Source organism: Artemia franciscana, chromosome 14 (assembly GCF_032884065.1).
Source record: "Artemia franciscana chromosome 14, ASM3288406v1, whole genome shotgun sequence".
Lineage (NCBI taxonomy): Eukaryota > Metazoa > Arthropoda > Branchiopoda > Anostraca > Artemiidae > Artemia > Artemia franciscana.
In genome coordinates this window covers 16669633-16696411 of record NC_088876.1, presented here as the reverse complement: position 1 = coordinate 16696411, position 26779 = coordinate 16669633, and the positions used below count along the sequence as shown (strand labels likewise).

The 26779-nt window shown below is 35.7% G+C and overlaps 1 protein-coding gene and 1 long non-coding RNA gene across 2 annotated transcripts in view; one reads left to right on the top strand and one right to left on the bottom strand.

The window, feature by feature from the left end:
- The window catches only part of LOC136035399 (uncharacterized), a 54835-nt gene extending 45832 nt beyond the window's left edge, over positions 1 to 9003 (top strand). Inside the window, exon 3 of the long non-coding RNA XR_010619412.1 lies at positions 8750 to 9003. This is a non-coding gene — a long non-coding RNA (uncharacterized LOC136035399). The remainder of the gene's footprint in view (positions 1 to 8749) is intronic.
- LOC136035398 (peroxidase-like) overlaps positions 1 to 26779 on the bottom strand; it is a 96331-nt gene that overhangs the window by 5307 nt on the left and 64245 nt on the right.

The window sequence follows — 26779 nt, the reverse complement described above, 5'->3', positions numbered from 1 at the left end:
CATTTATTTCTTTGTTGAATCATTATCAGAGGTAAAAATCTAGCGTTATATGGAAGGAGTAATCGTACTAACTTCGGAGGGGGCTCATTTTTTTGAACGTGGAAGATTCTACTGTCATTTTTAAGAGTCAAAAGTGATCAGAGGGCAACGAGCTCCCTTACGTTCTTTTTCTCCAAATTGCTTTGTCTAAAATTTTCAAATAAGCCATTTTTCTAAAATAGTCCAATGGTCAAATAACTATTCCTCCGGAGTTTACATACCCGCCAGACACTCTGGGCATGAACTTTGAACTATGGAAGTTGTTTATTTCTTAATATTTTATGACATATATTTAACATTTTAAAATGTTAACATTTTATATAAATTTTAACTCTGAGGAAATTTTGAGACAGATGCCGAACACAACCAAAACACACTATGAGTACGCTGGTTGTCAATAGGGTGTGTCAGCAATATCTAAGGAACGGCTTAGTATTAAGCTGAAACTTCCTGAGTATGTTCAGGGGGATGTTGAAAAATGATCACAGGGTGACCAAATCCCATTTTTAGATGCTCCCTTCTGTCAACACTGATCAAAATTATTAAAGAGCTATTTTGTTCAAAAGAGTAAAAAGGTCTAATAACTGTGCCTCCTGGAATGCCATCTACCACAAAGAATGTAATATTATATGTAGGTATTTAGAGAGTGGCTTTTGTAGGAAAAAGAATCGTTGTCAGTATTTACATGTTTGTAGCCATTTTATCTCAGGATGTTGCAAAAATAGTACCAATTCTTTCGTTCATCTTAATTTATGTGCAGATTTATCATGTGTTGACATCGCTCGTAATTTGCCCAATGCTTCTAGGTCTTTGATCCCATTTAAAAATGGGAAAGCTACCATGGCCTTGGGCCGGGCTGCGTCCCCATCGGTCCCATGCAACCATCAACTGTCCCTGGGCCTAAGTTTTCCAAGTCGATCCCTGCGGTTCTCTGGCTGGTTTCGGTACACAAACTTCCCTAAGCCTATTTTGGCAGTTTCATTTCAGTCTAGTGATCGACATTAATCTAGTGATCGTTTTTTATTGAATGTACAAAAAATGAAATCACGATAAAAACCAGCGCTGGCACAAGAAGCACCAGTTCACCCCACCAGTAGCTTTCGACTTCTTTTTGAGAGTACTCCCGCCGTCTCTTTTCCCCAGATTTTCCTCGAAGTATTGATCCTCACTTCCAGTAGATTTGCCCCCCTTCTGTCAAGTCCTCGATATCATATCAAACAGTTCGTGGTAACGAACTGTAGTACAAAGCGACCAGGCTCAATAGTAACCGAAACTCTAAAAAATTGAATTTTGATACCAATAGTTACATCAAAAGAATGGCATTTTTAATGTTGATTTTAAATATATAAGTTTAATCAAGATTAGTCTTACCCATAAGCCTGAGAAAATTTGCCTCATTTTAGAAAATAGGGGGGAACACCCCCTAAAATTCATATGATCTTAACGAAAATCACATCATCAGATTCAGCGTATCAGAGAACCTTATTGTAGAAGTTTCAAGCCCCTATCTACAAAAATGTGGAATTTCGCATTTTTTGCCAGAAGACTACTACTACGACGCTACTACTCCTAATATTGACGCTACTACTCCTAATGCTGGGGGTCGAAAGTCCTTGGTACCCCCTTCCAGTCACCTTACTACTAGGCAAATTGGTCTTGAGTCTATCCATGGTACCCCCATTCCTGCTAAATCTGATAAACCCCAGCCAGCCACAGAAACTGTCCATAGACTTCATCACCCTCAAACTCTTTTTTCAAATCGTTTGCCATATAAAACGGGTGTTTCTAGTACTCATAGTAGTAAACATAGGAATATCAAATTACGTTACCATTTCCCAAGGTTGTTATTAAGTAATTCAGATAGCCTTAATTTTGAAAACTTATTAAGCATGAAATTACGACGAATAACCTAGCATCAGATTTAATTTGTATAACCCAAGTTCAGTCCCAAAACGTGGGTACTCTGAAGTTGGCTTATTTTAATGACTTTGTTAAACTTTGTCCGCATGATCATTACCTTGGTGAAAAGGGTGGAGGGGTAAAGAATTTTTGTCGTGATAATTTGTCGCCAAGGAAAGATAACTTTCCACGAATAAATGAGTATGATGAAATTATTTGGATTAAAGTTAAACCAAAAGTTCTACCATGCCCGTTAACTAATATCATTGTTGGATGTGTTAATTATTGACCCGGCCAAAGATCGGAGCAGCGTAAAGGTTCCTTGGAAAAATGCCATGCATCGTTTGATTACCTCCAATCTAAACATCCAAATGCTGGGACGCTACTTACCGGTGACGGAAATGAACTTATCACAAGTCATCTTCGTCGGGAAGCTAATCTAAAACAAATTGTTAATATCCCAACAACAAAAGGCTGTACTTTCCTTGACATTATTTGTAAAAACATGCATGAATTCTATTAAAGGCCCACGTAACTCCCCCCTCCAGTTAGTGGCAGTTACTATTTTACGCTTTCGTCAAATCTGATACAAGATCATATCCACAAGAATCAATTTGATGTATTTAAGCATTGACCCCTCACTGATAGTGGTCTCCTCAATTTTGGAACACGACTTTCAGAAGAGCGATGGGAAGATGTATTCGCTCCCAACGAATCGAATAAGAAAGCTGAACTTTTCCAAGAGGAACTTAATAATAACTATTTACATCATTTTCCAGAGGGTCAAAAAGAAAAGATGTTTTAATGATAAGCTAAATATAAATGATGCAATACAAAGTTTGATCTGACAAAAATTAAGACAGTTTCACCAAGGAAAAGCTGAAAAAAAACTGACCTACTAAGGTTATCAATAAAACAGCAAATTCGGAAAGCTTCAGCCCAGTATTACCGTTATAGAGTAAGCGCACTCCTTAAAGCACGACCAAAGCAGTGGTGTACAGTCAAGAAAATCAGTGGTAAAAAAGTCAAAGATGTTGACTTTAATCTTGATGTTCCCCCTGAAACTACAGCTAATTTACTAAATAAACACCTTGCCGCTATAGTGCAAACCCTTCCTCCTCTCTAACACAATATTCCCTGCCCCTCCCCAAGAAACAGACCGGGATATTCATGTAGCAAAACCTGTTGATGTTAAGGCAAAAATGCGTAAACTAAAGAAAACTTCAATATGCCCCCTTGATATTCGAATTGATTTGCTAAAAGAATTTCCTGATAAGTTATCAAAACTTTTATCAAATATTTTTAATACAAAAACTAGAGGTGGTTCATTCGCTAAGTGCTTAAAAAACTGATACACTACATCCATATAGAAGAAAGGTGTTAATTGTTCTCCAAATTGTTCTCCAGCCCCTCATTGCTCTCCAAACCCCCGTTTACCCCAATCAAAAGAACAAACAATCAAATGCAAGAACTGAGCCTTACACAAAGAGCTTTGTGCCCGCGTTCGTTGAAATCATAAGCATTTGAAATTGCAGTGTATCATGTTAATGTGTCATGCGTATTGTTAATGTGTTAGTTTGTTTCATTTTTCATTTGACAGGCAAGTTGGATTAAACACTGTACGTTTTATAATGTGCTTATGTTTGTACTTAAGTACTCATTTTTATTCATTTTTGCTTATGTTACTTACTTTTTATTTTTACTTGTATTTCTTACATTTTACTTATGTACTTATGTTTGTGTGCTTATGTAAATTTTTTTAATTCATTTTATTCAAATGATCTCGTTTTTTATTTGACAACCTAGTTGGCTTCATCACTGTATGTACTTATGTTTTTTTTCCTGTATATATATATATATATATATATATATATATATATATATATATATATATATATATATATATATATATATATATATACCATATAGGCTAGCTTACAGAAAGCACCAAGTTCGGTAGTTTTGTCTATTATAACTTTTAATAGTATAATAGCAGTTTTTTAATAGTATAAAAATACTATTCCATTCAGCCCCAGAGCAAGGATTGTAAATACGATTATGACTACTTGCGACTCCGACAACTTAAGACTGCAACTGCAACTACTTGCGACCGCAATTACAAATGTAATTATTCCTCCTCATTTTATGTTTTGATATCGCTCTTTACTTTTCTTTTGTCATCATTTGAAAATGTCCTTTTTTAAGTGAATTGACGATTAAAAACTACTTTGATGTTTTTTTGTGAATTTTGCATTCAAAATATTTGGTTAGAGACCCGGGGGTAAAAAAATTCCGCTCAATATCTGAATTTCATATGTCGGGTGAGGAGGAGGAGGAAATAATATTAAGATGCGTATTTTTTTGATTTTTTCAATCTTGTTTACGAGGGCTGTATTTTTTAGCAAATTTAAAACTGCAAATTCAGCATCATTGCGTTTGCAATGAGAAGAAGAAGATTAGGCCACATTCATTAAAAGCTCACCTTACATTTAGGCAATATTATAAAAGTCTAGACTTTGAATGAACCCTGTTAAAGAACCTTCTAAGCCAATGGACCAGAAAATAGCTCTAACCCGGAAGTAACTATTTTATTATGTATACATATAGTCTGTTTTGATTGTGATACTTTGTTTTTGCGGTTGATGATGGTCACTGATGTATGTGACTGAATTATCCAGTAACTTTAGTATCTATTTTTCGCTGCCTAATAAAAGAACCTATGTCAATTTTGTTTACAAATTTTTCCCTTACTTGTTTTTTGTTTACAATTTAAAATCAATAAATCCAATAAAAACCAATAAATAAATAAAAACCAATAAATAAAGTTCTAAGGATTTAAAGGACTTGTAAGAGAGGACTCTGTATATTGAGAACATTTAGCTTGTATTTTACGGGTTACGGGTAAAGTTGGTTCCTCGTGTCTGAATTTAGTTTTCTCTTTTCAGTTCGGATAGCTCTATGGTTGGTTAGTTGCTTAATAACTATGAACTAAAAGACCTTCAGTCATGCCGACTAATACAGTGAGGATGCAAAAAAACAGGATCATACAAAATGTTACCACTTTATTTAATAATTGGATGATAGTCCCAGAAAAGGACAATTTTTAACCACAAAATTAAGCTACAATCATACTCCATAGACAAAAAGACTTGTTCATAGCAATCTCAAGTTAAATTTCAACCACAGCTGAATAGCTCACGTAAAGCATCATTGACCATGAGCTAATACCTCTTAAGAAGCAACGTTTATAACCCGTGACTTTTTTGATTGTTGGAATGTTTACAATTTGCATTATCAGTCTCATTACTAGGCTATTAAAAAGACAAATAGCAATATACTGAAAATTTTCAAAATAAACATGAATACGGCAAAAACTGGCTTACCATCTTTAAGAAAAATACAAATACATTGAAAAATATAGCACAAAAAAATGCCAGCCTAATGGCAGAAAGACCACCACCGCAGATTCAAGTCATCGGGACAAAGCTAGGATAGGTCACATGGTGAGTAGGAGAAAGAACGTAATCTTTTGACTATGGTCTTACTCGGTTAGTACCCAGAAAAGTATATAAACTCACATGCTTAATCCACCAATGAAATTAGTACCTTAATTTATGAACTGTTAAATACCTAGGAAGCTTAGTGATTGTCCATGTAAACTAAAAAACTAACAAAGTGTATGAATTTTGACTTTAAAACGCAAGTTGTTCATGATTGAAATATATTAGGTGATGAATATTGAGCTAAAATTCCCATTCGCGACATACTTAATTGCTGAGGTACTGTCTCTTTCGTCAATATCACTATTCTGGCTCAAACAGTTGATGGTGAATAACTTTCAGTAAAGAGAAATGTACCAATAGTGACTGATGCTTAAAATAATGAATTTTGACAATAATAGAGATTAAAATATAAAAAGAACTAGCTTTTCATGTTGATTACAAATGCGTAAAATTTTTTAACTGCTAAGCTAACCATCAATGAATATGAGCCTGAGAAAAATTCCCTAATTTAAAAATAGGGAAATACCTGCCTCCCTCCCGAAAAAAGGGAGCTTTATGAAAATTGTACCATAAAATTCAGCATCTCAACTAACACTGCTTAATACAGGCTGCTATCCATAAAAAAATCGACATTTGTACTTTTTTTCAAGAATAATCATCACGGAAGTGTAGTTTCTTCCCCAGAGGTGATCATGTAACCAGTGTTCCTAGAATATTTGGAGAGGGTTCATTCAAACAGAAAGCGAAATATGCTCCTTTTAAATAGAAAAGATATTGCTCAACAACAAAGAGGTTCTTCCAGCCATTTTGTAGCACCGACCGACAGTTTTGGCTCAAGAAGGTCCAAAGTAATGCTAAAGTTCGATGCAGGCCATAAAAAACAAAAGGAAATATAGAGGATCATCTTTAAACCTCGTTTAACTGAGTTGACTTATTTAAGCCTTCATAAAACTTTGTATAATGGTGCGTAGTTTTACATCAGATATTGGGGATAAGAGTCAGTGAATCTTTCTGTGGGTGGTGGGAGAGGACGAAACTTCAGAAAGTTGATTTTTAGGTCCCCTATTTCTAACTTTAAGTGAGCGTTCAGACAAATATAGGAGGAGGATAGTTGAAGATCCACCTAATCTCCCTTTACGCTGAGGAATATTTTTCGATTAGGCTAGTAATATGAGTGCTGCGGGGTGACAGTTCCCCTCTTACTGACAAATGTTTTAAGTGTAACATGTATAATTATATTCATATGATTTACCTGAACTCCAATTAATCGATGAAATCCCACTGAAAAACCAGATTGTCTTATAAACGCTGATCAATAATCTTGGAAGACATGATGAAAATTAATAATATCAATTTTGTGGTAAGAAAAAACACTCATGAGATGCAACATTTTGGGAATTTCGTGGGCTGACGACCTCATTGCTTCGGAACATGCCAGAGAAAAAAAAAATCAGATATTGATTCTCCTCAAATACGTATTGACTTGATTCAAAATCAGCTAACAAGCTAAGCATTATTTTGGTTAAAAACAATTTAGAGGCACAAAATGGTATAGGGGCCCTCCTGTCAAAATTTTTGCAGAAAATTAGGACTGTTGTGCCTTGCTTGAAGTATCAAATAACGTGCATCATGTTTACCTTTCTGAAAAAAAAAGCTGGATGTAAGATAGGGTGATGTGGGAAGAAGTTGACCGACGTACATTTTGTCTAAAATCATATAGATTTTAAATCATTGCATCGCCAACTTTAAGAAAGTTCCTGATGCCTGCTTCTCTGCTAAAAGACTAGAAAGGGACACAGGGTGTTGGAGAGGCTGCTGACCCACTTAGGTTCTCCAACCCTGAATACTGACGATCTTTGCATGGTTTTGGTTCAAACAAAGACAATATGTCAGTCGTTCTGCCCAAAATCTTGGATTTGGATGGATAAATGAGATGAAAGGGTTCTACTTGATCCTCAATTAATAGATAATGGGAACCCTTGGATGATTCTGTTTCAAACAAGATGCAACGTCCCAGCCCGGTGCTAAAAAAAAAAATGAAACAAAAGGGAGTGAAGAGGGGGAGTTTGAAGACCTAGAGGATCTATCAGCCAACTTTTGTCTTCCAATCATGGAGATTGGAACTACTGAATCTTTTGATAATGCTCAACAAAAATACTATCTCAAAATTTTCAACCGCTATCATGGGGAGTCACAATGTGGATGGCTAGCAAAAGAGGCACAGGAGAAGATTGGTTACCCTTTGACGCCTAACAACCTTCAAAAGGGGCGTTAAAATTATAACCTTCAATTTTCAATCGAAAGAGTCCCTTCTGAGGCTTCTACAGCCACTACACCTATACAAAATGGTCGGGAAAGAGACATCAAACGAAACATTGCACATGACTCTTTACTTAGGCAATACAAAACCGTTGCAACAGATGCGAGACTTAACAAGCTGCAACCCCGAGCTTAGAACCGAATGAGCATCAACCGGGGTATCAAAGGCCCGATTTAAGTGAAAACATAAAATAGGCAACACTAACACTCGCACTGGAATTCATCTTACATCAGACTGTCAAGATTTGGCTGCACAGTCGTAAGCACGAGAAAGGGAAGCGTTCAAAACAAAATGAGTGAGATGAACCTTATCTTTTTTTTTCTCTTAGCTTAAGCCACACCTGAGTTCAAATAAAGAATAAAAATAAAATCATAGGCTAGGAAGAGAATAACTGCAAAGATGTACATTCGGCAAGAGACTAAACGCAAGCAATCTATAGATTTCTAAAATGGAAAGCAGTAGCATCCTAGAATCAAGGGCTATGATTCATCCGCAAAACTAGAAGTAGAAAGCTACAAAGCTAGAAGTGGGGAGGTCAACATTTATTATACAAAGAAACCTTCATTCAAATAAATTTTAGAACTTCATCTAATGTTGTGAAATCCTTTAAGCAGGAAATAACCATCCATTAATATCTCCTTTCCTAAATTTAAATTTCACACCTGCTTCAATTATCGAATTTATTCATGAAGGTTCACGCAAAAATTTGCCAAAGAAAAAACGTAAATAAAGGTGTTTATGGTTAAGTGTTTTCAAGGGACTTCGATTTGACGAAAGTATGTCAAAGAAGCAAAAAAGGACACAATTTATTAATATATAATGGTTTATCAAGTTAATTAATTTGTTTAGTCAAAGGAACAATAAAATAGCCGAATATTTTGATTTTTTTTTAATAAGGTTAATATCTAAATTTGTGATATTGTAAAGAATCTTATTCAGGGGTATTCTTTGAAGGTTTTGGATTCCCAGTTTATCTTTTTTTTTGTAGGCATATTATATGGCTAGTGTCTAAGAACTTGTATGCAGAAAAAAAGAAAATTCAAGTGAACACCACAAAAGAAAATTCTTTAACCGATTGCCAGGACTTTATTCACTTGTGACCAATTGGAGAAAATACCATGCTTGACACTCACACTTTTATTCAAGTAGAACATTTTTGAAGAGGCTAAACAATATGTTACGTTGACTTACAATGCATCCATGAAGTAAGTTCTGATATAAAGTAAGTTCAGTTTAGGTGCAAATAAAATCCGACCTTTAACGTAGTTCTTACAGGAATAGAAAACTACTAGTCAGTATAGTGACTATGATTGCTAAATATAAAAGAAAACACGAATTAAAAAATTGAAGCAGATCCTTGAAGTTTGAGTGGCGAGCGGTATAGTAGTGGAAATTAGAATTACAAAAGATTCGATAGCATTAGGACTTTATCTGGCAATTATAGAAGGCGTTGTCTGTAACTAAGTAAAAATATTATATAATGAAAGTAAAGAGCAGCAATATAACTTAATTAGAACATAAATTATGCTATGCAAGGCGGGACTGCAAAAAACCTAGACTTAAATTTATCTTATGCTTTACTCAAACTATGATTGTGATCTCTAATATATTTAAAGCCTTAGGGTGAAAGAGAAGCCAGGGGATGCCAATTCTTTTCATATATGAGGTTAATAATGTTTTTTTTTAAGATTTAACGTCGTCAAATAAAAAATATTACTTTATAGCTTGTTTCTGTTAATTAGTCATCACTAACACCAGAGTGAAGGCTGCGTTTCCCGCCCCTCTAACATTTTCAATGCTAAAGTTTGAAGTTTTTGTAACGATTATATAAAATGATTATCACCCTAGAAGAAAATGTAGCTTTGACACCAATTTCCAGGAACAAAAGGGTCTGAAATTACAGTATTGACTTTCTATGTTATAATTTTAGTTCCCACTAGGGGTGCATCAGTTAAATCTAGCTTTTGGGGAATCTACCTATCCTAGCTACTTCTGAGTCGGTAAACTTATGAATGTAGATATGAAACCTTGATTTCTGTAGGAAGCACATTAGATAGCACAATGATGCTTATTAGACTACAAAATGCGGCGGTTTAAGTTTCAAGAAAAGAGAAGAGTAATCTTGGAGGGGAAAGGGATCCATTCACCAGTTTTTTAACATTTAAATTCAACTTAGGAGTGTCTAAATCGTCAAAACCCACTAGTAGGCCCATCATTCAGGATATTCTTTTTTAACTGAACCTCATCCTGATTTTCTATCTCGTAATCTGCATCACAATATTGCTTTCATCGTTTCAAGGGTTAAAGGGGTCAATTTTTTGTCATGTCACTCCGGTATGCTAGGTTGGAACGGGATGACTGCTTCACCACGATTTATTGTCCTTTACAATATGAAAAATAAATTCAAAGATTGATTATTTCAAGCTCTTCAAATGATACAAGTCAAACAGTTCGTGGTAACGAACTGTAGTAAGGAGCGACCCGGCTCAATAGTAACCAAAACTCTAAAAAATTGAACTTTGATATCAATAGCTACATCAAAAGAATCGCATTTTAATGCTGATTTTAAATATATAAGTTTCATCAAGTTTAGTCTTACCCATCAAAAGTTACGAGCCTGAGAAAATTTGCCTTATTTAGGAAAATAGGGGGAAACACCCCCTAAAAGTGAAGGATGTTAACGAAAATGACACCATGAGATTCAGCGTATCAGAGAACCCTACTGTAGAAGGTTCAAGCTCCTACCTACAAAAATGTGGAATTTTGTATTTTTTGCCAGAAGACAAATCACGGGTGCGTGTTTATTTGTTTGTTTTTTTTTTTTCTTCTTTTCCCCAGGGGTCATCGTATCGACCAAGTAGTCCTAGAATGTCGCAAGAGGGCTCATTCTAACGGAAATGAAAAGTTCTAGTGCCCTTTTTAAGTGACCAAAAAAATTGGAGGGCATCTAGGCCCCCTCCCACGCTCAGTTTTTTCCCAAAGTCAACGGATCAAAATTTTGAGATAGCCATTTTGTTCAGCATAGTCGAAAACCATAATAACTATGTCTTTGGGGATGACTTACTCCCCCACAATCCCTGGGGGAGGGGCTGCAAGTTACAAACTTTGACCAATGTTTACATATAGTAATGGTTATTGGGAAGTGTACAGACGTTTTTAGGGGGATTTTATTTTGTTTGGGGGTGGGGCTGGGGGGGGGGCTATGTTGGAGGATCTTTCCTTGGAGTAATCTGTCATGGGGGAAGAAAAATTTAATGACAAGGGCGCAGGATTCTCTAGCATTACTATAAGAAAACAATGAAAAACAAACATGAAAACGTTTTTTCAAATGAAAGGAAGAAGTAGCATTGAAACTTAAAACGAACAGAGATTATTACGCATATGAGGGGTTCTAAAAATACTTTAGCATAAAGAGCGAGGTATTTAGGAGGAGATAAATACCTTGCTCTTTATGCTAAAGTATTTTTAGTAATTTCAACTATTTATTCTACGGCCTTTCTGATTCAGGGGTCATTCTTAAAGAATTGGGACAAAACTTAAGATTTAGTGTAAAGAGCGAGGTATTAACGAGGGTACAAACCCCCTCGTATACATAATAAAAATATAAGGTTATGAAAGTTTGTTATGTAAGTTAATTCTTAAGATACGTATATTTTTTACTAATAAAAACGTTCATTAAAAATTAAAAGTTCTAGTTGCCTTTTCAAGTAACCGAAAAATTGGAAGGCAACTAGGCCTCCTTCCCCACCCCTTATTTCTCAAAATCGTCTGATCAAAACTAAGAGAAAGCCATTTAGCCAAAAAAGAATTAATATACAAATTTCATTTTAATACTTTATGTGCGGAGAGCCAAAACCAAACATGCATTAATTCAAAAACGTTCAGAAATTAAATAAAAAAAACTAATTTTTTTAGCTGAAAGTAAGGAGCGATATTAAAACTTAAAACGAACAGAAATTACTCCGTATATGAAATGAGTTGTCCCCTCCACAATCCCTCGCTCTTTACGCTAAAGTTTGACTCTTTGCCACAATTCTACTTTTTAAAACAATTAAAAGCTTTAGCGTAAAGAGCGAGGGATTGTGGAGGGGACAACTCATTTCATATACGGAGTAATTTCTGTTCGTTTTAAGTTTTAATATCGCTCCTTACTTTCAGCTAAAAAAATTAGTTTTTTTTTTATTTAATAACTAAAAGGGATCGCTGAGCTGTGAGCAGACAAATTTTAGTGACGTGAACAAAACGCAATAGTATCTGCAGTGAGTATACTAGTCCAAAAAAAAAAAAAAACCTCTCAGCAACCGATGCAAGATTTGCTTCGGTTGCTTGAAGATTATTAATTTCTCTCTTCGATACAAATACATTGAAAGAACTACCAGCATTATTCAAAGAGACAAAACCACTCTTTCCTGATCTTCAAACGATCTCATCTCAAAATCTCAAAAACCAAGACTCATAATACACCAGGTTTCCCAAAGTTCGTCTGCACTGAATCTGGAAGCACCAAATTTATTTTTCAGGGAGAAGATACGATGTTCTGCCTGACTCTCCAGAGTACACCCTTGGGGATTTAACCTCCCCCTAGGCACCAGACGCGTCCCCAGGTGGTGTATAGGGGAAAGTCCTTTAGATATAAAGGATTCCTACGAATATATAACGAGGCGTGGACCGGGGGGACCAAGTCGTTGGGGGTCCATAAAATGAAACTGAGGCACCCATGCACGGGATTATAAATTTTGCACAGGAGGAAGAAGTCCCCTGAAATGGTGATGCGCAGGGCCCACTGGGGCGTGGACACGTCCCGGCAGACGCCAAACCTCCTCTCATCAATGAGAAAATCATATTGGCCATGCAGGATGCCAAATGGAAGGATTCTCTATAGCAGAACAACTCTAAAGGGCGGATAAACTTGCACACGAGTCAACAGCCCCTGCTAAAGGCAGAGAGGAGTAGCTTGCCACTGTCTCGAAATCTAGCTGAGCATCCTTTCTTCTCAGATACTGTTCTCAAATTTTATAATGATGAAGACAAGAAAACTTACAAGAACCAGAGCTATGGCGTCTGGGGTTTTATCCGACGACCATGCGATATCATCTACCGCGTCCGGGGCAACCTACGAGCCAGATACCACATCTGGGGCAGTCGACGAACCATATACCGCGTCTGGGGTAGCCCACAATGTGACGACCGGCTCCGCTGGAAAGATTACTGCTGACCTGACGACTAGCTACACTGAAACCGCAATTTCCAAAGTAACAAATCCCGCATCGGATGCACTACCCCTTTTTACCCCTAAAACGACATTGGCAATAGGGACTTTAAATGTTAGTACCCTGACTAAGGAAGGAAAGAAGGATCTACTTATACGAGAAATCAACAGGGATAAATGGGACATCGTTGGTCTGTCAGAAACCCATCTTCCAGTAACTGGTGTTGAAAAGATTGGGGACACCACACTACTTTTGTCAGGTCGCAACGATGGAATTCATCGCCAAGGGGTAAGAATTATCCTTTCAAATAAAGCAAATAAATCACTCATCTCCACAACTCTAGCTTCCGAACATATCATTACTATTCGGCTAAAAGGTTTGACTACGAACCTTAAGCATCTTAAGCGGCTAACGGAAAAGTAGATCAAATGCGCTCTAACCATGTAGATTCATAACAAATGTAACCAATGTGAGCTCGACTTCCGAAAAGGTAAAGCCCAAGCTGTGTACAAAAGAATACAAGAGCTGTCGAGGAGCAAAACTAAAATTACAAAAGTACTTCTAGATATGGATGGGACTCATATGGACGACACAGTAGGAGTAAGACAGAGGTAGAAACAACATTTTCAAGAAAAGTTGAGTCTCCCAATCCATCTTGACCCTGCCGTTCTTAGGAACTTAGCCATCTCCCCATCAAAACCAAGCCCACCACCACTCAGAAGCGAGGTTAAATCTGCCTTGAAGTCACTCAATTCAAATAAATCGCCTGGACCAAATGGATTGTACGCAAAACTCCTGAATGCCGACTCAAAAGACACGGCCGACCTCTATCACAGAACTGCCACAAGGATTATTTCCCTAAAACGTGGTGTTCCGCTATCATAGCTCCACTGCATAAAAAAGGGTCGAAAGCTGAATGTGCCAATTACCGTCTGCCTGACAAGAAAACCTACCACAGCGGTGACCAAGATACTACAAAACAGAATGAAAATATTAACCAGTCAAATCATCCTTGATTATCAGGTGGGTTTCCGACAACAATAGACTAGATTTTTCTCATCCGCCAAGTAATGAAAAATACCTTGAATACGGTCAGGACCTCTAACAACTTTTCATTGACTTCAAACAAACTTTCGACTTAATTTGGACGAGAAGACCTTTGCCATATATTACTGCACTAAGCCGTCCCGTCAAACATCGTATCACTCGTTCGCAACATGTATTATCACTCGTCGCTTAGAAGCCAAGTACGAGCAGTTGAAGGAATGATCGAAGAATTCCGAACTTCTGCTGGTGTTTTGCAATTCTGCCGAACGCAGCAGCTGCTTGGTGCTGATGGATTTTCTCTTAGTGCATTCAAAGTTGTTGCTGGAAATATACTTCCTCGTCTACTTTTTATTATTAATCTATCACTATAAACAGGAAAATTTCCAGAGCAACTAAAGACAGCAAAGAAATCGAAAACTGAAGGCCGATATCATTTTTTTTCCCTTATTCTCAAAGCTACTGGAGAAAGTAGCACACAGTATTCAAGTAGTATACTTCATACTTTCCTACAAAATAATGAATTATTAAGTGAAATTCAGTTGGCTTCCGGTAAGACGCATGCTTTGCAAGACCTTGTTGATTTTGTGAAAAATGTGTTTGACAGAGGGGATATACCAATGTCTATTTTTATTGATATCAGTAAAGCGTTTGATACTGTGGATTTTACAGTGTTGATTTAAAGGTCGGAATCACTAGGTATTCGTGGAATTTGTTTAGAATGGTTTAAAAGCTACCTAATAGTAAGATCACTTAGAGTTGTAATTAATAATGTTATGTATCCGCGTTTTCGGTTAGGTACGGAGTGCCTCAAGGGCCAGTGCTCGGTCCATTATTATATTTAGTGTATGTTGACTCCGTGCGTTTTTACCTGAAGGAAGCCTGCATTATATCGTTTGCTGATGACGCTGCTTTAAATTTATTTGGAAAGTCTATAGAGGAGTTAGTAAGTAAATAAAATCGTGTACTGGAAATACTCGAAGTGTTCATGAATGTAAACTTTTTACTTGTTAACGTGAGTAAGACATTTTTGACGACTTACAGTAGAGTGGGTTGCCCTGTTGATTTAAATGGCTTGGTTACACTGTACAGAAAGCCTGTTCAGCAGGTTGGTAAACTGCGTTACCTAGGATTCATAGTGCATTGCGATCTGTCATGGAGAAATCATGGTGAAGCTATTTCTGCTAAGATTGCCAGTGGTGAAGGCATACTTCGACGTTTTAAGCATTTCCTGTCACAGAAGATTCTTCTTACACTTTATTATTCATTAATTTACCCGTATATAGCTTATGGTTGCTTTCTCTGGAGTAGCAATTTTTTTTTTACTAATTATAAGCGAGTGCAAGTTCTTCAGAATACAGTGATGATTAGGATTATTGGTAAATATGTTATAGAGGTCCATGAAACTAGAATTATTATAAATCCCTGAATCTGTTAAATGTTGGACAAATTAGGGATTTTCAAGCTTCTATATTTGTTTATCAGTGGACTAGAATCAGGGACTAGAATGATCTAGTCCCTGCAATTTTTAAGAAGTTTAATTGTTTGAATATCCAAGTGCGTGATTATGAAAAGATAAATAGTGATGATATAGCAATTGAGTCGACAGTTACAGTTAGATCAGCATTTAAGGTAAGTACGGGCCCGCTTATTTGGAATAAGTTGCAAGTGAGTATTAAGATGGCTGAACACATGCTTTCATTTAAGAAAAAATAATCATTTGTTAGAAAGGAATTGTTTTTTTAAGAGGGATGGGGGCTGGGAATGGGTCTGTAGAGGGTGGTATAGGGCGATTTTTGGAGCTGTTACGTGCTTTTTGTAGGGGGGAGGGGTTAAATATTGTGTTGTCTCTTTAAATGAGAGAGATTGATTTGAAGTTCGAGTTGATTGTGGTTATGTTGGGATTTTTAATGGAATATATATTATTATTTGTTATTGCCGTACGTGTACAAAACTGTAAAGTTTTTCTTGGTGCGGCAGCATTTTGTAAAAGATGTGTTTTAGTTTTGTACGTGAAGAAAAAGAATAATAACGGAGCGGAAATAGAATGGGTAGACAAGTTCACATATCTGGGGAGCCAGATCACGAGCGGCAATAATCACTCAGTGGACTTCAAAAGACGCCTCGCTCTTGGTAGTACCGGCTTCAAAGCTTTGATGTCAATATGGAAGCAAAATCGAATTTCCGTGAAGCTGTAACTTAAACAATTCTGCTCCATCATCATTCCTATAGCTTTGTACGGCTGTGAAACTTGGACAGTCAGAGTAGATAATTCCGGATGACTTCCCGCGTTTGGGACAAAGCTGCTGCGTCGAATCACCGGCATAACATGCATAGAGTCTAAAATGCTGACCTACTCGAAAGACTGCAGTACAACGCTACCATCCTAGACGGGTTCGGTGTCCAGCAACTCAGGTGACTTGGCCACGTCCGGCGCAAATTCATCGACCAACTGCTGAAAATTGCCTTCGAAGGTCACATATAGGGTCCTCACCCTCGCGGTCACCCTTTGAAGCGCTGGAAGGAGAACTTCTCAGACTCCAACCTCCCTGGCCTTCTCAGAATGGCACAAAGCAAAGAGCAGTATAGGCGACAGATACATTCGCTCGTGAGGAGAGAGGCCCCGAGAGGACCACCAAGGCCGGATGGGATTTAAGTCAAATAAGTCAAGATACAACCTTGGCATAGTTTCTCCCCGGCGTTTGGAAATGACAACCAAATGTTACGGATGTGAAATCACTATTCAGTCATGTTGATTTGCTTATCCGACATTCTAGAAATGTGATTCAAGCTTCTGAAGCTGCCAAGGGAATTTGACCCTTCCATGACCAATGAAAGATTATTTAGCACTACATAGTATATGAACAGATATTTCAGTGCTATTTAAAGTAAAAATAGGTTTATAAGTCTATTTCTGGAGCATGGAAAATACAGAAGATGAACAACCTCAGTAATAACCAAGTCATCAACCATTTCACTGCATAAGATACCAGAAGCCAGCTCCTTCATTGGTTTCTGCCAGTTTGCAAGTTTGCATCAATATTTATTCTTTTGGTACTATTTTGTAGACTTACATTTTCGTAATATTGAAAAAAAACTGAATTTTATTCGTGAGCAGAGCATACACGGCTGTCACTAAACAAAGACATTTCTAGGATACTAGCTCTACTACAATTTTTCCAAGAAATGGGGACCTCTAGGATAGAAATTGTACGCACCCCATCATGAGTTCTCGCAAAATTAAAGGCCTACTCTTTTCCTGAATCTTATACGTTATGAACTGAGTCCCTTCTCAATTCTAAACATAATAACGAAAATTTGATTAGCGTATCAATTCCTCTTTCTAAAACCAGGAATGTTCTTCTCTTAAAAATTAATGTACAACATCTCTCAATCCAACAAGTATCACCAAGATAAGTAATTGGTCTCTTTGAGAAATAAAAATAATGCCTCTACGATTACCACACTCACTCTTATCACCTTTCTTATAAATGGGTTTAATTGAAGTTATATCTGGTTAATGTCGATATTCACCGGTGAATGTTTGAAATTCCTTTTTTTCCAATTGGGTTCAACTTAGCTTTGCGAGTCAGCTTTTTCAGTCTTATGCAAGCTATGATGGTAAAAATCAATGTTAAGTTAGATTATGTTAGTTTAGGTTAAGTTAAATTTGGTTCTAAATATCAGAAATAGGTTAATAACCTAAGCTAACCTTACCAAACCTATTCTATGCTGACCTAACCTGTCACTATCAAACCTGGCATTAAATTTAAAAAGCTGACTGTCAGCGACGACCAAATCCAAGGAAAAAAAAAGGTTAATTCGGACATTCACCGGTGAATGTCAACATTAACCAATTTGTGGACATTCGTGGTAACGTATATAGGCTGGAAATCTCTAGTAGATACTTTTTTTCAACAATTATGTGAACTTCCCGCAGTAGAGTTTCACTAATCTGATTCCAATTGATTATCTTAGCTATAGTTGAATGACATCAAGGGAAATATCATCAGGTGGCCACTTATTGTGCTTAGCTACTAATAACGATAAACTATCTATTACAAACTATTATATTGGTAATTGCTAAAACACTAATGAACAAAAATTTGATCCATAGCCATATATAGGCAAATTATTTCATTATTCTCATATGACTTTAGGTCTGATGATAAAGCAGAGTCGAACACATTACCCAAATGCCTAAAGATAGGTTTATTCTTCAACCGGATAGCATTTTTAGAGTATAATCATCAAGGATTCTTTCAACACGGTTTGATGCAACTTTTGTTAAATTATCATGCATTTTGTAAATGGAAAACTTCCATTCCCAAATTGGTGCTTGTAGTAAGCTACCTGTGACTTGTAATTTTCTTATTAAGATTAATTTTAAGCAATAACAAAGCATTCAAACCGTTAAAAATTACGAAACACTGTGTAAACAAAAATAAAAGTTGCTCTAGGAATTCAAAACTTAGTAATAGCAAAAAATGTGCCATGTCAACTTAGTACTTGTGGCAAATCTTTTAATCTTGGGAAATAAAAACAAGTAAAAGGTTAGATGGCTTTTCAAACAATTACCTCTACTCTAACTTTTGAATGGTACTGAATCAAACACTTGGCAGCAACCCTAATTGTGATTAAATAAAAAAACGAGTCTTTTTAACTGAAAGTAAGGAGCGACATTAAAACTTAAAACAAACAGAAATTACTCCGTATATGAAAGGGGCATTTCCTCCTCAATGTCCCGCTCTTTACGCTAAAGTTGGACTCTTTCTCTTAACTCTACTTTTTTAAACAGTAAAAAACTTTAGCGTAAAGAGCGGGGCGTTGAGGAGGAAGTGTCCCTTTCATATACGGAGTAATTTTTGTTCATTTTAATTTTTAATGTCACTCCTTGCTTTCAGTTAGAGAAACTTGCTTTTTATTTAATTTATGGACGTTTTTGAATTAATACATGTTTTGATCTTGGCTCTCCGCACATAAATAATTAAAATGAAATTAGCATATCATCTTTTTTTGGCTAAATGGCTTTCTCATTGTTTTTATCGGAAAATTTTGAGAAAAAAGGAGCGAGGAAGCAAGCCTAGTTGCCCTCCAATTTTTTGATTACTTAAAAAGGCAACTAAAACTTTTGCTTTTTCAGGAACGTTTACATTAGTAAAATATATACATAACTTACGAATTAACTTAGGTAACGGACTTCTATATTCGTATGTTTGTATTGCGTATATGAGGGAGTTCACCCCATCGTCAATACCTCACGCTTTACGCTAAAGCTTAAATTTTATCCCAATTCCTTAAGAATGACCCCTGAATCACAAAGGCCGTAGAATAAATAGTTGAAATTAACTAAAAATACTTTAGCTTAAAGAGCGAGGCATTACGAGGAGGCAATAAATTAACTAAAAATACTTTAGCTTAAAGAGCGAGGTAATACGAAAGGTAAACCCCTCATATGCATAATAATTTCTGTTCGTTTTAAGTATTAATGCTGCTCCTTACTTTCAGTTGAAAAAACTTTTTATATTTATCTTTCATTGTTTTTTAAATAATGCTAGAAAATTCTGCCCCCCCCCCTTCATTGAAATTTTCTTCTCCTATGACAAATTCCTCCATGGAAAGATCATCCCACGTAACCCCCACCTCAACTTATCCCCCCAAGCCATTTAAAATCCCCTGAAAAATCCAGTTCCCAATAACCATTACTATATGTAAACATAGGTCAAAGTTTGTAACTTGCAGCCCCTCCCACGGGGACTGACGTTTGGTTGACGTTTTGTTTTATGTTAAAACCGGGTTTTACATTATTCATTCAAATGGTAGTAATTGCTCATTATAGTATAATATATATCATATTATATAGTGTAACATATAGTAATATATAGCATATAATATAATATAAATGATAATTACTTTTTATATTGTAGTATATATAGTGTAACATATATTAAAGAGGATTCTAGGCTTAACCCCTTTGATTCACTATGCTCTAAAAAAATATAAATCTTTAATACACTATATCCTAAAAATAGAGACACTTCATGATGTGGAACATCCAACAGCATGCCTTTTTATATTTTTGTGTTTTGTGTGTGTTTTTGGGAATGAATTACCATAGCATAAAACGATTTGAAAATATGAAATCAGCAGCAACTTAGGAAGGAGTACATGAGGTGCAGACATGGACTAGAGGCACGAGTTGTTTCTTCTTTTGGACTTGGTATGGCACTGGTATTTGTAGTAGACGCTACCAACCCATCCAACAGACGATTTCTCCGTTCGAAAGCACCTTTAAGGAGTGTTTTTTTTTTTGTTTTTTTTTTTTTTTTGTTTTTTTTTAATAATTTGATTTAAATAGCACAGAGACAAACTCCAACATGTCACAACAAAGCAAATTTAAAATGAACAGAACTTATTACTTAAAATAACCAGGCAAATTTTTTGTTAACCTTTATTTTATCTTACTAGGATTCCTCAGACACAAAAAAAAACACGATAAAAAGAATTAGAAGAAATAAAAACAAAAAATAAATAATTTAGATATTTTACTACATTTATTCTACCTACGTTTTACAATATAAGTAAAACATTCCAAAATCTCTTCTTTTCTTGATTATTTTATTTGTCTTACTTTCTCTTTGGCTGCTGAATTTCACATGTGAGGGGGGGAGGGTCCAAGGATAGTTGTTAAGGGGATTCTTAGGGGGAGAATTGTCAACTCGGGGAGAAATTTTCTGGGATAGTTTTCCGTAAATAATTTTACGAAGAGAATTTTCTGAGAGGTAGCCTACCAGCCGGACAAGTTAAAGAGATAACGATTCGGGCAATTGGGCTTATTACCTCTTTAATTTGTAATGCTTTTGCTGTTTAAATAAAGATCTCTCCCGCCTTCTCTCTCTTTCTTTCCTCCCTTCCTTTCTCTCGCTCGCTCCCTCTTCCTCACCTTTTCTTTCTCTACAAAAAGTTTGTAAACAATAAATTTAAGATTTATGGTGAAAAGGGAGAAAAAAATATATATATCAGCCTTGGCGCGTTTTGTCTACTGTTTATTTTCTTTGGATGAGCCCTACTTCAGAAGAGATTGAGGGGGGTACAGGATCTCAATTTTCAAGAGATGGATAGAAAGCATTTGAGAGGAAATTTTAACATAAGCTTTATACATTCGTTCTTTGAGCAGACTCTTAATCACTTTTTTTAAGTTTGCATTTTACGCAAAAGATACAGAAGACCCAAATCAGGCATACTATCAACAGACGCATAAGACCTTGTGTTCCTAGTTCCTCGGAAGTAAAGGAAATATCCCATTAGAGAGTTATTCTAAAAGAAACGAACTGACGCCAAACAAAATAATTGCGCTGACCTATCCCTCTTCTAACTTATAAAATAGTATGATTATTATTATACTATAATAATTTACTATCTTTAGCAAGATACGTACCTAGAAATTAATTTCTTGAGGCCCAATACTTTGGGAGAGGGACACAAATAAAAAAAAAGACAACATGGAACAATATGGTGTGTTATATGGAAAAAATAAAGAGAAAACTAAACATACTTTAAAAGTATTTAATTGTTTGAAGGGGACAACACAGGTTTCCAAGCTACTTCTCTTGGAATCACTTCTAGTAAGCAGATGAACTAGTTGCTTTGAATATGTTAATTAATAAACTGCCTAACCAATTTTAGATGCATAGACGCAAAGACAGGACCGAGAGAATTATCCAGGACGCAAAAATGGAACAGAGAGAATTATTCAGAACCCACACTAATTATAACTTAGCAGATTTCACTCCAAGAAAATCCCGAATTTTCTACCCTACGAATAGATTCATTCAGATACACTTGTATGGCCAAAAAAGAGAAAGAAAAAACTTCAAACCCTTACTTTCCTAAAATACTTTTAATCTACCCCTTCCTCTTAAAGAGATTGTGCAAGTATCAACAGTTCTTATCCTAAAACTGGAATTAAGAAAAAGTTCATTTTAACCACATATTAATTCTTAAAAAAATTCACATACAAAGTTTTTGAAAGAAAATTAAATAGCTATATTAAACCAAACATGAGCAGAAATAAAGTCAAATAATTTTTCAAGCGAAAGGTTATCGTAAATCCTTACCAATAAGTAAATTAAGCCAAAAACGAACCGAAAATACAATAAATTACCAAGTCGAACTCAAAACGAGCAGAAACAACCATAAATAGCCCTCAGAGTTTCAACCTTATACCTCAGCCATTCTTGAGATATTGCTGGTACATCCTTCTGACAACCTGCTTGCACTTAGTGTGGCTTGATTTAGGTCAACATCTTTCATTCCCTGAAAGCTCCACCTTAGTAGCCTTAACGTTGTTGGACACCAAGGGTCAGCCGTCCCTCTTTTTTCCAGCAACAACTACTAAATGTAAACAATGGGTGAAGTGCCCATTCCCCGAGGGCTATGTAGAGAAAGGGGGAAGGTGTCATCTCCAGAGGCATAGTTATTGGACCTTTGAACTATACTGAACAAAATGGATATGCAAAATTTTTATCGGATGTAATTGGGGAACACTGATTTGGGGGAGGGGGATTCTACTTGCCCACCAACCACTTTTGGCTCTTAAAAAGGGCCAAAGAACTTTTAGTTTCCGATCGAGTGGACCCCCTCCGAAGTTTCTATGACAACTCCTTTCATACAAAGTGCCTGGATGAAAAAACTAGCACAAAAACCCACTTTGCTCTTTAAAAGATTTTTAGCAGATTCATGGTGGTTAGAATTGCGGCCACAGTCAGGACTCTTTTGTCTTAAGAGTGGCCGTTAATGGTAAATTGTTTGTTTAATTTATATGTTTTGGATGAAAATAAAAATGTCTATGTCTATGTCTATGTCACTTATGCAGCGCTATTTGGCTGAAAATGATGTATATATTAGTCGGTGATAGCGCAGATCACATGCCTTAGAGCAAATACTTGAGGAAATATATATCAGAGCAGAAAAAGTCTACTCTAAACAGGATTTTAAAAAGGCATTATGTATTTCTATTACCCTCCTTTTTAAAACAGTCCCAGGACACCAAAGAATGGAATTTATTTGAAGAGGAACATTACTCGATTGCTTAAATAAAGATTTGGATAACTTGATATTTTCTGAGCATAAAATTCTAAGTAAACTCTATTTTCCTTAATGTTAAATGTAATGAGTAAGGGCGTGATCTTGAAGGGACTTGAATTTAGCTAATTTCTGCTAAGAAAGAATAAAATACAACTTATTATAGTAAATCACAAACACACGTGCAACAATTCTAAGAACAATGACCTTCAGAAAGGGCGTTGTCCGTCTGAAAAAGAAAACCACGAAGGTTTAAATAATCAAAAGATAATAGTTGTATACTATTACGAATGCATTTTAATCTGCTGAAATTGTAGGTCAAATGCTTTATCTGCTGTATTACTGAAGTGTCATGAGACAAGAAATGAGAAACTCAAAAATAGAACCATAATTTTGGTTGAATCATATGCAATAATAGTATCATTAGCATCAATAGCAATCATATGAGATAATAGCAATTGGTATAGGAAGGGAAACACTTTCCACTGTATCAGTCTTCTAAAGTGCAACTCATAAAATTGCAATGAAAAGACATAAGCAACCAAATTCATGTGCTCCTTTGCTCATATTTAATGTCTTATTCAGTCCATACGCTAGAGAATACGAGTAGGAGGACTAAAATCCTCCTTTTGTCAGACCAGCCACCCATTCTATAAGAAATCACATTGTTAGGGGGTGTCCCCATCCTCCTACCCATTGGATGGTAAGCTCAAGAACGCAATCTTTTAGTTTACACTTAAAATTTTTTCGTGACAATAATAATATGATAATAAGCCGTGATAATATGCTTAATTCAGATGCACAAATCCAAAAAACGAAGTTTACGGGGTAAATCATCCCGTCACCCGTAAATCATCGTCGTTGAAGTTATTTTCATTGAAAGTTATAACATTTGAAAACATAAATGGATTTCAGGCTTCAAAACCACTCCCCTATCCTCAAAAGATTCCATAACCTCCCCCAAAATAGTTGGTACGCAACCAGGAAATGCTGTATATATGTAGGCCAATGCTGCCTGAAATGAACCAACCAAGTCGAAATGACGCTAAAAAATTATTATGTAAAATGACCGTTATTTCAGATAGACAACATTTCACAGATATAACGATAGAGTTAACAACTAAATTAAGAAAAAAAATTATAAAAGAAGTATTGTGGTAAAGCAAGAAACGAGCTTAAATGGATATCTAATAAAATAAATTTAGAGCGAAAAGAGATTACTATGAAAAAGATGAAACCTAAAACGAAGAGAAGTATTCATAAATATTACAGTTAAATTAAAAACGACAGAAATTGCCACAAATATGAGCTAGACTACCACCCACTGTCAAGTCTTTTACATATCGGACCATCATTGAGGTCGCCAAGTCCCTGAAAGTAATGTATTTTGGGCAATATTTCTTTCATAACATTCTAAAAAGCCAAAATATTAATTAGGTTTCCTGGAAAAAAGAAAAGTAATTTCTTAACAAAAATTCATCCATGATAATTAATTTAGTGTTAGTATTTTAAAAGGACATACATTTTTGTCTCACTTTCTTCTTTTACCCCATCAAATCTCCTCAAAGCTTAGGTGCTTTCCACATGTTACTAAAGTGTTTTTTTTTAATAATATTCAAAAAATAAAAACTCTAATCAAGTTGTGCAGAAAAAAACTTGTGATAAGTAATTTTACGGCCATCAACTTACTTTACCAATTCATTAGCATAGTGACATTTATTTTCGTCGCAATTTTTCTTATTTTTTGTTCAAATCTGCCTCATTCAAAAATATAGAGGGTATAAACTTCGGAAGAGGCTCATTTGATTGGAAATTGAAAATTCTGGTTCTCTTTTTAAGAGTCAAAAATGATGGGAGGGTAACTAGCTCACCCCCATGCTCTCTTTCCCCAAATACGTCAGATCGAAGTTTTGAGATGTTAATTTCGTTCATAATAGTCTAAATACCCCAAAACCATGCCTACAGGGATGCCAACCACCCATAGCTCCCGAGGAAAGGATTTTAAGTTACACGAGCTTTCCATTCTAAGGTTTTTATTGACGAAGTGGCCTTATAGACTTCAGAGAAGGCATCATGCATCGAATGTCCCGAGCCAAGAAGCTTTTGCTTTCCCATGTTTTCGTAAATTAACCGATTTCATACTATCTTATATGTCTGCTATTCTAAATTCTTCGTCCTCCCAAGTGTCCTCGCTTTAGTTCAACTACATGAATTTATGTCTGCTTCAACTATTTCATAATGTCCCTCCATAGCACTTGGGTACCATCGCTTATACTAGCATAGTTGGTTTTTCTTTAAATTTGTTTTCTAAGTTCTTTAGATAGTATCTTGTCTACTAACACTATCTAGGACGCAATTACTCCAATATTCTTATATCACCTGCATAACAAGGTTGCAATTAGCCTTACTTTCCCACCATACATGTATTTGCTAAATTTTTTCGTTTTCAACAAAATGCAGCATCGGCTCAAAATCTGCTAAGCTCATTACATATGTTCACTAATGCTTTGTTATTTTCAATGAGTTTCCTAACTATGTCAACATGCTTATCTCAAAGTCAATACAGAGGATGAGCTTTGATGGGTTCTTTTATACATGCTGAATCAAAATTATGTTCATAATTAACAAAACTATCCACTAATGACATCTGTAAATCTGAGCATATTCTTAGGTTCTATTTAAATTAAATATTTTATTTGTCCATCATCTACCTTTCTCTCGAACTGCTTTCTTAGTACCTCTTCACTGTCTTCCGGCATCCCGGTACGAGAATAAAATTAGTACACTAAAAAGCTTCAACCACTAGTGATTAAACATTTTCCCTTCTAAAATTCAAGCAAAAGATGAACGTTTTTATTTTAGGGTTTGCACATTTTAAAATGAAAATTCATGCATACATTTTCTAATACCTCACTGAATTCAAACAACATTTATTGACAATATTGCAAGGAATCGTTTCAAAAATGATATCAGATTTATTCAGTCTACAGAACCATGAAAATAGAATGTAAACTCACTGCTTAAATTCAGTACAAAACTCAAATAGTAGTCATAAAAATTGAGCCAAACATCATACTGGTCTGTTTTTTCACGAAAATACAATCTTCTCAAAAGCAACGAATTTCTTTGACAAGTAAGATGCTTTTCTGCATTAATCAATGTTGAGAGGATTACAAATACAAAATACTGCTGACGCATTATTAAGATAATGAATCAAACAAAATTAATTAAGAAACTAGTAGAAGCAATCTTAGATGAATCAATAGTTGACAAGATTATTTTTTGGTATAATAATTCGCTTTTCTTAAGTTCTTCCACGATTTTGTCGTGAATGATTCGTCAGTCGATATGGGCACTCATACATTTTGGTGGCCTCGACACTTGAATCTGGCATACAAAAAAAACCTTGACAGACCTAAGTTATACTTGGAGCAAGATTGGACTGCGTTAGGCCAACTTAAACTAGGTTAACCGCCGTTATACTTCTTATTTACTTTGCATCTAGTATAATATTTGCCCAAGCAGTGAAAAAGTACTATTTGGGAAATAATCAACTGGAGACATTATTTGGGGCACCACGTTTAAAGTTTGCATTCAAAAGCTGTTAGAACAACATGCCCTCTTCTATCACAGAAAAGTAAGATTGATCAATTAAAATAAATTTCAGAAAATAAGAAGAA